The sequence below is a fragment of the Chlorocebus sabaeus genome, chromosome 26 (genome assembly GCF_047675955.1).
Source record: "Chlorocebus sabaeus isolate Y175 chromosome 26, mChlSab1.0.hap1, whole genome shotgun sequence".
Lineage (NCBI taxonomy): Eukaryota > Metazoa > Chordata > Mammalia > Primates > Cercopithecidae > Chlorocebus > Chlorocebus sabaeus.
Window position 1 is genome coordinate 28,251,658 of NC_132929.1, and position 16,239 is coordinate 28,267,896.

The window sequence follows — 16,239 nt, forward strand, 5'->3', positions numbered from 1 at the left end:
AGAGTATGCAGCTGCAGTGAGCTACGACTGTGCCTCTGCACTTCTGCCTGGGCAACACAGAGAGAATTAAAATCGGCCGGGCACAGTGGCTCATGCCTGTAATCCCAGCACTTTGGGAGGCCAAGGCAGGTGGATCACGAGGTCAGGAGCTCAAGATCAGCCTGGCCAAGATGGTGAAACTCCATCTCCACTAAAAATACAAAAATTAGCCGGGTGCGGTGGCAGGCGCCTGTAATCCCAGCTACTCAGGAGGCTGAGGCAGGATAATCGCTTGAACCCTGGGGGCAGGGGAGGTTGCAGTGAGCCGAAATCGTACCACTGCACTCCAGCCTGGGTGACAGAGTGAGAATCTATCTCAAAAATAAATAAATAAATAAATAAGAAAATAAAAATAAAAATAAGGATTTAAATCATAAAGTGTTTTCCAACCACAATGGAATTAAATTAGAAATCAAAAAGAGATATCTGGAAAATCTCAAAATATTTGGAAACTAAATGACTGGTGATTTTGATAGTCATTGCACCACCCTTAACTCTGAAATGAGGTTACCAAGTGCTATGGGCTAAACTGTGTCCCTTCCAAAATTCATATGTTGAAGCCCTAACCCTCAAGGGGACTGTACTTGGAGATAGGGCTTTTAGGAGGTAATTAAGATTAAATGGGGTTATACCAACAGGGTCCTAATCCCGTACAACTGAGAATACAAAGGAATATTATGTTCTTTATATTCTCTTAAAAGATGAAGGCTCACATAAAGGCCATGCGAGCAAGCCAGTAAGAGTGCTTCACCAGAATAAAATCAGCTGGCATCTTGCTCTTTGGCTTCCCGAACTCCAGAACTATGATAAAATAAAATTCTGTTGTTTAAGTTACCCAGTCTATCGTATTTTATTATGGCAGCCTGAGCTGATTAATACACCAAGGCTAAATAAAAGCCAGGAATTTGAGTCCATATTTCCTGTTCCTTCCTGAAACTCAGGGGAAGTAGTCTTGCCCTTAGCTCTAGATTCCTGGATAAGGCATGCTGGGGCCTGCACCTAGAGCTAGGTGTTCTCAGTTAATAAAGAGGGAGTTTTCCTGTTCCTTCCTGAAACTCAGGGGAAGTGGTCTTGGCTTTAGCTCTAGATTTCTGGATAAGGCATGGTGGGGCCTGCACCTAGAGCCAGGTGTTCTCAGTTAATAAAGAGGGAGTTAAAGTACCAGGAATAAACTGGGGTTTCCAGAAGTCTTACACTTGGGGAATCTGGGGATGCATGCTCAGATTAATAGTGTGGTACTGTATTCCACTACCAATTATTGTGTGTATGTACTTCTGGTTGGCACTCATTTGGAGAAATGGTACCTTGAATTCCCAGCAATTACAGTAACTATCCAACCACCTTACTAAGGGAAACTTAAGAGGAAGAATAAATTTGGGATTGGGAGATCAGGAGTAGGAGTAGGAAATGTTGGACTTCGTGAATGCTACATGTATTTATCATTTTTGTTTGCTGTTAAACATCAAAGTCCTATGGCTTTAAGTGTTATGATGATTAGAAGTGAAGTATATCAAACACTGAATTATCAATCTTAGCCCAAAAGAGAAAAAAAAATCTTCTGTTCTATGGCATGGTGAAGTCAAGTTGGGGGACAGGAGAAAAAGGGAGAAAATTAAGACAAAAAGAATAAGGAATAAAGGGAAAAGGAAAATGATACATACATGTAGCATTCATGAAGTCCAACATCATTTTGTACTCCTACCCCTGCTCTCCCAACCCCAAATTTGCTCATCCTCTGAAGCTTCCTATTTACCATTATCCATGCTCAATCACCCGAGCCAAAAACTTAGTAATTGGGTCTTATAAATTGTACCTCCTAATAGCTCTAGCCAAGTTTAGTCCTCACTGCCAATGCTACTAAGGCCATCATCTCTTTCATTGGTCTCTCTGCATCTCATCTCTTACCCTTCCCATCTTTACCTTTCTTGTTAGAATTCTATAAAATGTAAATATGATTATATTGGATTAAATCTCCATAATGGACCCCACTATAATAAGAGCCCAAACTCTCACACTTTTTAAAGCAGTTTAAAAGTCACTTAGTAGAAACAGAGGTGAAGCCTCCCTTACTCTCTCAGGCAGACATTTATTATTATAGTATTGCTATTACAGCTAATAACCAGTGACTTCCTATAAGACGGAAGCTCTCCCAGTCACTCCTGTATCCTGAATATTAGGATTTTCTACATAAACAATCATATCACTGTAATGTAATGTTACTTCTTTCCAGTCTTTATGTTTCTACTTCTTTTTCTTGCCTTATTGTAATGGCTAGATACAATGTGGTATAAAAGCAGCTTGAGTGTCTTCTTTCTGATCTCAGTAAGAAAATATTCAATATTTCACCACTGAAGTATATTAGGTATAGAATTTCAAAGATGTTCTTTGAGAAGGTTTATAAGGTTATCTTGGTTTGATGAATAGCATGTGATATAAATTTCTCAAGGAAATTTTATTTTTCACTTAATTTAGAATGAACCATGAGTGCTGAGGAAATTTTAAAGCAACAAACTTGTTTGCTGAAGAATATGCCATTTTTCAAATTATTTCTTATTTAAGAAACAGCCACATATTTAAAAATACCTATCTTCTATAACATGCCAGAAAAAATACACATCCTATTTACCAAGAGTAAACCCTAATGTAAACTACGGACTCTGGGTGATGGTGTTAAAAAAGAGTACCACTGTGGGTCAGGCACGGTGGCTCCCAGCACTTTGGGAGGCTGAGATGGGCAGATCACCTGAGGTCAAGAGTTTGAGACCAGCCTGGCCAACATGGTGAAACCCCAACTCTACAAAAAATACAAAAATTAGCTGAGCGTGGTGGTGAGCACCTGTAATCCCAGCTACTTGGGAGGTGGAGGAAGGGGAATCACTTGAACCCAGGAGGCGGAAGTTGCAGTGAGCCAAGATCACACCACTGTACTCCAGCCTGGGCGACAGAGTGAGTGAGACTCTGCCTCAAAAAAAAAAAAGTACCACTGGGGTGAGTGGATATCAGTAACGGGAAGGTTGTGTGCATGTGGAGACAGGATATATGGGAAAGTTCTTCAGAGTTTTGCTGTGAACATAAAACTATTCTAAAAACAAATCTTATTACTAATTTTAAAAAATTACCTTCTATAAAGGCCAGAAAAACATATACTTATTTTGCACAGTTTTAAAAAATAAAAATAATCTATTCACTTATTCTAAAATTGTATTTAAGAAGCCTCCCTTGGGAGGCATAGATTATGAAGGAAAAAAAACAAAAATTACTGGAGAAAGCGACTTGAAAGTGACTTCAAGCAAAAAAAGAAAAGTATCAAAGCTCAGATGAGTCTTTTTTGTCCCCCCCACAAAAAAAAGGTGTCCACCCAAATAGGCTTAAATTAAAAGTTTATCTTTTATATTAAGTATTTTACTATCTGATAAGTATGAATTTATTTACAAGTCTTCAGGGCCTGAAAATCAGACTAGATTAGTTACTAGAAGGGATAAGTGCTAATTCTGTAATATCATCTGTTCCTGAACTTGTGCTACAAGCAAAAAAACTGTTAAGTGGTTAAGGGAAGCACAGTTCTCATAGTAACTGACATTCTCAAAGTCTACTGACAATAACCTTGTTTCTCATATAACCTCTGGTGCTGGGTTTCTTGGACAAAATTTCCCTGGACTAGACTACTGAATATTTGTATCAGGTTTCTATATTTTAGAGATATGCCAGAATAAGAGTCTCTAATGAGTAGTATAATATATTGTACAATGACACATTTTAGCATTCTATAAATACAATAGTCTGGGAAATAGCAATTTAGTGCCAGTCAGGTTTCTGTTTATAAAAGGTCTTATCTATAGAAAATAGCTGAAAAGACAGCTGAATTATTTCATTTACATTGAAGACTGCTGGTAACTGCTCTCTGGTTTGTAACTGTGGATCAATCATGCAGTTTTAACACTGTTATAATGTTATCATAATGGCTAACACTTCTTAGGCTCTTACTATATGCCAGATTCTGTGATGAATATTTATTTACTTTTTTGAGACAGAGTCTTGGTCTTGTGGCCCAGGCTGGAGTGCAACGGCATAATCTCGGCTTACTACAACCTCCGCCTTCTGGGTTCAAGGGGTTCTCCTGCCTCAGCCTCCCAAGTAGCTGGGATTACAGGCATCTGCCACCACACCCAGCTAATTTTTTTTGTGTGTGGTATTTTTAGTAGAGATGGGGTTTCGCCATGTTGGCCAGGCTGGTCTTGAACTCCTGATCTCGTGATCTGCCAGCCTCAGCTTCCTAAAGTGTTGGGATTACAGGTGTGAGCCAACATGCCTAGACGATGAATATTTTTTCTTATTTAATCTTCACAAAATACTTAGAATACAGTAAAAGTTAAGATACTTGCCCAAAGCCCACATATTAACCATCACACTGTACTTCCAGGAATAGGCCCATCATGTATGTAACAGTCATTCATGTATAATTACTATTGTTAACTAATCAAATCTAAAGTGTCAATTTTAAGACATTACTCTTTTATCTTTTACTAACAAAAAAGCTTCCAATTAAACTATAGTGTGGGCCAGGTGAGGTGGCTCACACCTGTAATACCAGCACTTTGGGAGGCTGAGGTTAGGAGTTCGAGAAGAGCCTGGCCAACATGGTGAAAACCCATCTCTACTAAAAATACAAAAATTAGCCAGGTGTGGTGGCGGGCACCTGTAACCCCAGCTACTTGGGAGGCTGAGGCATGACAATCACCTGAACCTGGGAGGTGGAGGTTGCAGTTGAGCCGAGATCCTGCCACCAAACTCCAGCCTGGGCAACAGAGCAAGACTCAGTCTCAAAAAAAAAAAAAAAAAAAAAAAAAAAGCAGCAATCTTACGTCAGAGATTTAATATGTAGACTATGTACATTTTAAAATAAACTAAATATGATTATCCTAAAATTATCAGTTTTATCAGATTTTGATTTAAATGCAATATATACTACTAGATCTGAAAACAAAGTGAGTAAACTACTTGAATGATTTTCAGCTTCTTTTAAATTTTTATTTATAACTGACATAATTATACATATTTATGGGGTAACAGTGTGATGTTTCAATGCATTTATACATTGTATAATGATCAAATAGTATAGCTGTTATGGAAAACACTATGAAGGTTCATCAAAAAATTAAAAATAGAACTACCATATGATCCAGCATCCCATTATTGAATATATATTCAAAGGAAATGAAATCAGTACATCAAAGAGATACCTGTACTACCATGTTTATTGTAGTCCTTTTAAGCATCTTTTGAAAAGATATCCAGTCTTGGAGAATGAAACCATTTATCACAAACCTCTCATTTGAAGAAAAAATAAAACAGCTACAGGTAGAGCTGTTTATAAGAACTGTATTCGTAATTTATGCTTACATATTTCTAGTCAGTTTGTACATTAATCAAAGTAAAAATATTTCCATCAAAATGTATGTTTAATAAAGATTGGTTAAAGTAAACCTGTATTGTAAACAATGGGATGAATCAACACTGGATATTTTATGAGAAAGGTTGCCAAAAGGCACTGAGCTGAAAGTTGTTTGACTTCACTCTCTGTGTGAATAGTAACCAAGAGCCCACCTACAGTGCTATGGGGTCTTTCTCTTCCTTTCCACTGCTACCATCTTGATCAGCCCAAGAGAAGCTTATCTATCATTTGAAGGAGCAATGATGGGAGGGTAGAGACCACATTCCGCGAAAGTAGAAAATTGTCAGTTCTAAAAAAGGGGGTGATGGACCAGAAGTGTATGAGAATGATAATGAGATGATGTAATCACATCAAGAAAGAATACCCACCAGTGCCTTCAGTCATTTAACCAGTTGAAGGAGGCAGGCAATGCCACTCTTGTAACTGTTTGTATGACTGAATTCATTCATTACTCTCTATGCAAATACAGGAAGATCAATTATTTGAGACGGAAAATTATAATTTAATTGTAAATGGAAGTTGTAAAGATATCACCTTGTTATAAGGTTGGTAAGAACAGAAACAACACATTTTCTGATTTTTTTCCCCACAAAGTAAGTTTCATATTGCTCTGTTTCCTCTTTGAAATAGTAACTCTGCCAAAGGCAGTATCGTTTGATAAAGATAACAATCAAGTAGTGGGATTTAACACTAAAGTAATGTTTTAATTAATGTTTTATTGGATGACTCTATGGTTATTATCATTAATTTCAGGTAGCCAAGTACAGAATATTTCTCAGAGCCAGATTAAACTGGTTTTAGTTCAGCCGCTTCTCACACAATGAGAACTGTAGTCAACTAAGCACAGCTATTATGATCAAGCAATTACTTATTTTGTGTTATTCTGAAATCATCTGTTTAGAAGATAAATTTGCCAATCTGTTTAAATTCCATATTTAACTTGGATCTTTCCCCTAGATTTTGATAGCTAAATAACAGATCTTAAAGATCAGCATTTACAGTTGTAATATATCCTGAAATTCACAGATCTCTCAATAAAACAAAAATCAAATGAAAATAATACGAAGCAACTTGCAAAAAGTATGAAAATTGCTGCACTAGAAGCCCGAAGACCTGGATTTTAATTTCACCTTCGTAATAAACTAGCCCTGAGAACCTTGGGAAAAGCCAATTAAACTCTGTGAGCCTCAGCAAACTCGCATGTAAAATGAAGGTATGTGAAACTAGATGGCCCCTTCCAATTCCAATTATCGAATTCTACTTAAGCCAAATTTTGAAATTACAAAATACTACAATCCCATTTATTGTTAGTATCAGTCTGGCCACAAGCACAGACTAACTCTGTTACATTTAGCCTGCCACAAACTAAAAATAATCATGGGGGTGTTCGTCAGAGTACAAAGCTTGTTCCAACTATAGCTGTTTTGCTTTTTGTGACTTGAAATCTTAGAATCACTTATGCCTCCTCTCTTTCACTTATTCCCAATAAGCCATCAATGTTAAAGTCCGACTGCTATTTCAGCAACCTCCCATATCTGACTCCTCACCCATTCCCAGACAGGCCAGACATTAGATGGATAAATGGGAGTAATGACAGGTGAAAAAAGATCACATTTATTTTTTTGTGACAAGGTCTCACTCTCTCGCCCAGGCTACAGTTTAGTTTGATCATAGCTCACTGTAACCTCAAACTCCTGGGCTCAAACAATCTTCCCGCCTTGGCCTCCCAAACTACTGGGATTACAGATGTGAGCCTCCACACACAGTCCTATCTACCTTTTTTAACCTCACCTTCCATCACTCCCTTATATGCTCCCATCACACCTGCCAAACTCATTCTCTCCCAGGGTCGCCTCAAGATGCCCCACCCTCTGTATTCCACTAAATCACTAGAATTTCTCCTGTTTCCACAATTCCCCTCATAGCAGGCCTTATAAAGATGTACCATGGAAAAACTTTGTGGTCAGAAAGTGATTCATACTTTGTGCATTAGGAGAATATTCTAACTCTCTTAACATGCTTTCTGCTTTTCCAATCTTCAGATTTAATGGTTGTTCCCAAAAACTACAGCTAGTGACTCAAAAAACACTTGAACTTTTTAAAAAAATTGACCCAGCATCTTGCTCTGTAGCCCAGGCTAGAGTACAGTGGCACAATCATAGCTCACTGAAGCTTTGAACTCCTGTACTCAAGGGATCCTCCCACCTCAGCCTCCTGAGTAGCTGGGACTACAGGCGTGCACCACCACACCTGGCTGTTTTTGTTTTTTGTTTTTTCCTTTTTGTAGAGACAGCATCTTACTATGTTGCCCAGACTGGTCTTGAACTCCTGGGCTCAAGTGATCCTCCTGCCTCACAAAGTGCTGGAGTTACCAGGTGTAAGCCACAGTACCTGGCCTTGAACTTTTTTTTTTTTTTGTGGAACTAACTTCAAAAACTGTATTTTAGCCAGGTGCCGTGAGTGGCTCATGCCTGTAATCCCAGCACTTTGGGAGGCCGAGGCAGGTGGATCACAAGGTCAGGAGTTCGAGAACAGCTTGACCAACATGGTAAAACGCTGTCTCTACTGAAAATACAAAAATTAGCCAGGTGTGGTGGTGCGCACCTGTAATCCCAGCTTCTCAGGAGGCTGAGGCAGGAGAATCACTTGAACCCCGGAGGCAGAAGTTGCAGTGAGCCGAGATCACGCCACTGCACTCCAGCCTGGGTGACAGACGGAGACTCAGTCTCAAAACAAACAAACAAAAAACCCCTGTATTTTAAAGGTTTAAATCTTGTCATTTATGAAAGTCTTTAAAAATATTTGGTAGTTTTAAAATATTTATAAAGTTCCTGAATACATCTGTTAAGTTTATTCAAAATTAGATGTTTGTTACTCTTGTGAAAGGCATTTTTTTTTTTTTTTAAAGTTTTGGAGATATGGTCTTGCCATGTTGCCAGGCCAGTTTTGAACTCCTGGCCTCAAGCTATCCTCCAACCTCGGCCTCCCAAAGTCCTGGGATTTCAGTCATGAGTCACTGTGCCTGGCCTACATTTTCTAACATAATTTCTCTTCTTATGGAGGAAAAATTTAACTTTACCTCTTCATCCAATTCTTCAGATTAAAAAATTAGGGTAAGAAACAATCAGATGATCTCTGTTTCAGCTTACATACATAATTCTTCATTACATCCATCTCATCTGATCCCATTACCCTCTGTCATGGCTTTTTATCATTGTTAGAAGAGCCTGTGACACCTTATACTTTTCCTTCTTAGAATTTAGCACAAATAAAATTAAGTCATTATCTGAGCTCTATGAGAATAAGATCAACTCTCTTACTATTGCTTAGCACAGTGCTTGACATGAACAGGTAGGCACTCAAATGGATGTTTAATGTTTCACCGCATTCTGTTTTCTTCTCACTTTCAGCTTATTTCTGGTTAAAGTGATGAAAGCTAATTGTTACCCTTCTCAGATAACTATTACTTTATTCTTCTCTTGGGTTTCATATTTTAATTGCCAATTGTTTTTCTATCTTATCAATGTAATTCTCTTAAATGAGATAAGGAAATATTTGTTTAAAGTGATTAGGCAATCACTAAATCTCTATATCAATGGCAAAAATTGTCAAAAATAAAAAATAAATAAAAGTAGAGAACACTTTGAGTTCTAATTTCTGTATTGATTACTAGAATTTATAGGCCTCAACAGTTATTTAAAGGATTACAGATTGATCACAGCAACCTATTGAATGCTTATGTGAGCAGTTGAGGGCAACTCAAGCTATACAAAAAAAACTAAATTATAAGTAATTTGAAAGGCTAGAAGAGTAGAAAAAAGGAGTATTTGATATTTATGTGTTAAAAACTGTCAGTGAGATTGAGCTCTTCTACAGAGGCAATGGGAGAATAAGCTACCGTCGCTACCTTCTAGTAGTGGGCAGTCGTATGGAGAGAGCACAGATAAGCCTAATTCATGGTGATGTGATAAATGAGGTCAGGTGCAGTGGCTCACACCTGTAATCCCAGCTCTCTGGGAGGCCGAGGTGGGTGCATCACTTGAGGTCAGGTGTTCAAGGCCAGCCTGGCAAACATGGTGAAATCCCATCTCTACCAAAAATACAAAAATTAGCTGGGCATGGTGGCACATGCTTGTAATCCCAGCAACTTGGGAGGTTGAGGTGGTAGGATTGCTTGAACCTGGGAGGCGGAGGCTGAAGTGAGCCAAGATCACGCTATGCCACTGCACTCCAGCCTGGGCGACAAAGCAAGACTCCATCTCAAATAAATAAATAAATAAATAAATAAATAATAAATAAAATAGGAGTAGATCAAGGTGCTATGGGAATATTTAGGAGGGAACTCAATCTTGGACATCAGAGAAAGCTCCCAGGGGGTATGATATTTAAAATGTATGACTTAGAACTAGTCAGTGTTATCGAGAAAACTTACTGGTTTCCTCAATTCATTTCTGTCTTATCTGCACTAATCCTATTCAATTTAATTTCTCCGTGCTCTGTGTAAACCATCAGACACAATTCATCATAGTTTCAGGGCCTGACGACTCTCAAGTAGAAAATACTGTCCTTTTCACTATTCTTTGTGGGAATATTCCTGATTATATGCTGTTATCACTCCACACCCCATACAGAAAGAACTCTTGAGACAAAGATCTGAGAAAACATTGTAACAAAAGGAAACAAACTCCTGTCTCTCAAAACTAAATTCTAGATTTACCTATACTCTTATAGGAATATTCTGTGTTTAAAAGGCAACGATCCACTATTCCAATGCTGTTTTTAAATTTTTTCCCAGCTTCATTAATCCTAGATAAATGGCACATAACTTTCCAAAATTATCCTTAAACTTAACCTAGTCTTACATTTTTACCTCATGGGAAAATGGTTACAAACATAGGTGGTCCCCCAAAATACATTCTGTCCTTTCAACCTCCTTCTCCCAACCATATGAATGACCCCTACTTCTAGTACTCTCAACATCCTATTTCCCACTGAATGTGTGTATGTGTGAAACCTAAAACTCCTCGAGAAATAAAAAGTGGATGAAGACAGAGATCTTTTTAATTAAGAGGTGAGAAACTTGGGCACACACAGATCAGTTCTGCTTGATTCTCTTGAACAAAGATAGAACTGGGTGACATTCATAGCAGTGAACCTGTCATTCCTCGTGCAGAATGATTTCTGGAAGAGATTCCAGGTGGCAGCCTAAGGCCAAAGGAGATGTCATTAGGTCTTCTCTAATCTCAGTCTACAACTCAGAGATGTGGCATGTAGGTTTTGAAGACCTGAACACCGCATTCCAGGTTGGTCCTTTTGTGCTAGGTTTTCTATCAGAAGCCCATCTAGAACGTAGGAGTCTGCGAAGGAATACTGGGTACTGTCCAGGGCAAACCCATCTACAAGGGTACTAATGTATGGAGCACATATGGGAACATTTTACCATATCCCTTGAAGCGGAAAAAAAAACAAAACCATGTGACACTTTGCTTGCATACATATTCTGAAAGTCACATCCAGTTCGTTTTAAGCCTCAATTTTTAAGTATTAATGCTTTTATACTCTGACTATAAACAAATTTTGTTTTAAAAAATTTCTTAACCTAAGATAATTTATGATCCTCTTTGGTATTTTCCACAAAATTATGTGCACATAAACACAGATGTGTTTTTCCCTCTAGCAAGGGGGTTAATAGCATTAAGCAGATTCTCAAAAGGATCAGCAGAAGATGCTGACATACAGCAATCATTCTTTTTCTACATGGATATTTTTGAGAGAAGGGATTTAAGGTAAGTATGCATTACCCAAAAACATATACACCAATGCAATGTAGTCAGTTAAAATTAGGATACCTATATCTAAAAGGGTTCTCCTCCCCTTTTGTCAATTGCAAGTAGTCTCTGGGCCCAATGCAGAAGCTGATTGGTTAATATTACTGGACTCAATGACCGTGATAAAATGGAGTATACTTGGAAAATACTTTTTGTTTTGTTTTATATTTGTGTGCTCTCTTTCAATAAGCTAACCTGCACCTTCCAGCAAATTGGAGGGCTAAATAAATTTATGTTAAAAAAAAAATCACAAAAATTTTACCCTTAATGAAAATATGAAAAGTAGAATGGAACCCAGATTAAACCTCTCTCCCAAAATAACGTATGTCAGCTCAAAGCAACGAAAATACTGTGGTCAGTTGAAAAAAGTTGAAATTTTGTGTAATTATGAAAGTGAAAAAAGAGCATTTTGGCTTTGAAGTTTGAGTTTTCACACCACCATTAGATTTTTAGTCTTAAATTTTAATATTTCAAGACAATTACACTCATATCTGTGATATTTAATTTCTGCCTTGCAGGCAGCTGGCTTGTCCCTTGTCATTAATATGGAAGGCAATTACAATGTCACCTTTAGCTCAGTTCTAGCTGAGGAATTCAAAAGAAAAGTCAGAAACAAGTTACTTCCAGTAAATAAATCACCAAGGAATTTAGCAAGTCTAGTCAATCAGCTCAGCATTTGCGGGGGTCAGAGGGGTGGGGGAGATCTGGGGGTGTTAGCACACACGAGTGTACATACACACACAACAGAAACAAAATAACACTACAATAATCAAACTGTATTAATATGTTATCAAAACACTACAAACAGAACAAATGTTTCTTTTGCCTTCTATGTCTCTTCTCATTTTACTCATTCTTTTCTTATCACTATTGACTATTACCTCTCTTCAGACATTCAGCCATGCACTTACCCATGAACCCTGTCTTCTTTTTCTGTCCCAATCCCCATATCTTCATGGCTTTCCAGTTAATGAAGTTATCTTAGGAAATTGAGAAACCTAGAAGTATATCTTAGGGAAAGGTCTAAAAAACTATGCTTAAAATTATCAAAACACTGAGAAAACTCAACATATTCACATTTCTAATGTACAATAATTTTAAAGAAAAGGAAAGTTATAATAAAATCTCACATTTTGTTATAATAACTAATTAATAAGTAGTAATGAGTCTAAGTAGTTTCGCACATTCTTTCATTTAAATCCCCAAATCATCCTAACATCTCATGATACTGAGGGGGACACTAAGGCCCGGAAGGTGAAACTATGCCCAATATTACACAGCTAAATAATAAATTATACAGGCAATCCACCCAAAATTGTTTTTCCTTTTTATTTATTGATATACCATAGTTGTATGTATTTTTGGGGGTACACGTGATATTTTAACACACGTATACAATGTGTAATGATCAAATCAGGGTAACTGGAATATCCATCACTCAAACAGTTATATTTTCTTTGTGCTGGGAACATTACAATTCTTCTGTTCTAGGTATTTTGATAAAAATATTAACTATAATTTCCTATCATATTGTTGAATGATAGAACTGGTTTCTTCTAACTGTATGTTTGTACCCACCACCCAAAATTTGAACCTCAAAAAGCAAAACACCTTCAAAATATTAAGAAAACAGAAACCAACATAAATTTTAATGGTAAATATTTAGCAATGTTAAGGAATAGGAATACACATAACTGATTCACATAGTATCCCTATTATATGATAGATGACAGGAAGCTTATAGCAAAATCTGAGGCCCAACTGTGTATGAGCCTTAGGGGCTGATTACTTTTTATACATTATCTTGACTACTTCCTCAAATTTATAATTTTACTATCCCTGGGCTTATTATAAACCTTCTCTTCAAGTCCTATGATGTCCAGAAGCCTTTCAATGAGTAAAACTGAGGAATCCAGTGAAGAAAAGAATAGAAAGATATTTCCAGTTTCTCAATAGTCCTCATGCTGTCACTTTTATAACTGAGCCTCATCACAAAGGATTATATAATAGATTCAAGTAATACTGCAAACAATTTTAGTTTTAAAACTTAGGTCTTTGATTTTTTGATACTATAACATCTGAAGATTAAAAAAAAAAAGATTTACTATATACTTGCAAAAGCAATATAGTTTATGCAAAAACACTATTGATATGTGAAAATGCCTGACAAAAAGTTGTCAAGACCAAGTTTTTGGTCCTGCTGACTATGAAAAGCGAGTATTTCTTGGATTCAAACTATGAACAAGTAACGAAATTTCTGCAAGGAAGACTCAAGGAAAACATGTGTCATAGAGCACTTAAGGCACACATATAGAAATCAAACATTTGTGATAATACCTCAAGTAGGAACGATTTAACAAAAGATTTTTTTTTTTTTTGAGACGGAGTCTTGCTTTGTCACCCAGGCTGGAGTGCAGTGGCACCATCTCCGCTCACTGCAAGCTCCGCCTCCTGGGTTCAGGCTATTCTTCTGCCTCAGCCTCTGAGTAGCTGGGATTACAGGCATGCACCACCACGCCTGGCTAATTTTTTGTATTTTTAGTAGAGACGGGGTTTCACCGTGTTAGCCACGATGGTCTCGATCTCCTGACCTCGTGATCCGCCCGCCTCGGCCTCCCAAAGTGCTGGGATTACAGGCGTGAGCCACCGTGCCCGGCAACAAAAGATTTTCACAGAACACTTAGAGAAAAAGAAAAACTCAGATTGTTACCCCTTCCCAATCTGAGTTTTTACGTTACAGATGTTTTAAAGAACTGTAAACAAAACAACATTTATATATTATTGCCTGATTTAAAAATAATCAAAAACAATCTGTTTTACTTAAAACCAATTGTAGCAATCACTGCATCTAGTAAATAGTAGCACTTCTATTTGCTATTCCTTATAAAGAGGCAAAAACAAAAAAGAAATCACTGTTTTTGAGAACTGAAGTATTTTTCCATAAGCACAAAATAGCCAATTTAAAAATATGACATAGACAAAGACAATAAAAATTATATTGTCAAATAATAGACAAATACAAAAAAATTGAAATATGCTAGCAGTGTTATTAAAATTGACCAGATTATAAAGCTCAATTACCCTGAAGTTCTGCTACTGAATAGGAACTTTCAGATGCTCCACTATATAAAACATTTTTAGGTGCTAAGTCCAGGAATAATGTCTGGAATTCTGCCAATAATATTCCTCCTGAACACAATGGCAAAGCCTCTGTGTGACACAGCAGCACACTCAACTTTTTTACAATTTCATGTTCCCCCATCTTTTGCAGCATATGAATGAGAAATAGCCTTTCTCTTGGAGGCTCTATTAATTTTTACGAAATAAACCAACACAAAATGGGTAGCAAACCAATTTAAGCAAAATTTTCGTTGCTATGGTTCTATAATTAGAAAATAAAATTAGTAATTGATGAGAGTTACAGCTCAAAAAATGAAAATTACTAGATTGACCTTCATGTGGTTAGTCATATTTAACAAACTTGAGTCCTCTCTGCCTGTGTCTGCCTCTCACTCCAAACTCCCTGTCATACCCCTACCCCTCTACACACAGCTGCTCTTCTTGAAGTGAGTGCTTTATATTGTGGAGGCCACCAAGTCCAAATAACATAACTTTATTTTGCTATAATTTTTATAACTTCTATCAAATTCAAGTTTTTGGCCGCACCTTACAAACTTGAAAATCTAAGAAATGCCAGTCTTTTAAACTGCAGCCACATATAAGTCTACGTAAAACACTTTTTTAATCTTTAAGGGCTATTCTGTAAATTTTCACCAATTATTAGAAATCTTTTTAATACAAATATTATATACATAGTATTATTAAAAAGATCAGCAAAAGGCACAAAAGCATGGGATATATTTTGAGTTCTTTTTAAAGAAAAGAAATTTCTCTCCTTACCAGAAATGCTAACACTGATTGTTAAGACTTTCTAATGACAGGTATTTTTTTAAAAGAACAACAACAAACCCATCCTATTCCAAACTATATAGTTTGTACAGATAACAAAGCCCTAATATTAACTCTGAGCTTATACTAACTTTACTCATCAGACATACATCACTGAGTGAATTAAAAGCCACTTAGCCACGTAAAACGAAAAAGCAAACGAAAAACTGGTTATTAGCTCAATACGGATTGTTCGTAAAATGGGCAATATGCTAATTAGTCTGCTCTGCTTTAATTAAAAGAATCATTAGCTAAATCACATACGTAAACTTCAATTTCACAGTATTTGAGAAAGATACAAAAAGACCTTTTGTTTATTAAAACACTTTAAAACTTTCCTATAATCTGTTGAACAGACCAATTTTTCCAGATCCTGTATAAACAAATGGTAACCTATACTTTGTTCAATTATCACATATATTAGTGTAGTTTAATAAGACTTGACTATATTTGAAGTATTAACTAAGTCAGATATACAATTATCACATTTAGGAGGTCTACTTCAATTTTAAAATACTAGCTTAACCTTGTATGTTGTCTTCAAAATCCTTTATTTTTCAGTTTTCTATATGGATGTTTAATAGAACACTACGCTGACTTTGTGGTTGAATTATGACGCTTTACCTGAACTGCACAGAACTAGTCCATGGATTAAATAATTAAGAGATTGCACAATTTGAGGTAGGATTTTCAGAAATGCTTTATAAAAAGATTTTAGCACACCAATTACTTAAACTATGTCAAAAATCTCACTTAGTTAAATTCTGACAATCTTTGTCAAATTCAGAAACATGAATTCAATTAAAAATAGGCAGCTTATTTAAACTACGTTTGTCTTAACAGTTTCAATTTAAAAAACACCTCCTGCCCCCATATACAGTTAATGCTTCTGGCTAATGCACATTATCTTCCTTGTATTCTCATTTCTATCACATTTTTTCCCCATTAAAGTGAGCACATTGTATTTGGTTT

At 36.6% G+C, this 16,239-nt stretch overlaps 1 protein-coding gene across 8 annotated transcripts in view; it reads right to left on the reverse strand.

Annotated features, from left to right (window-relative positions):
* ATOSA (atos homolog A) overlaps positions 1-16,239 on the reverse strand; it is a 127,825-nt gene that overhangs the window by 54,797 nt on the left and 56,789 nt on the right. The window lies entirely within an intron of this gene.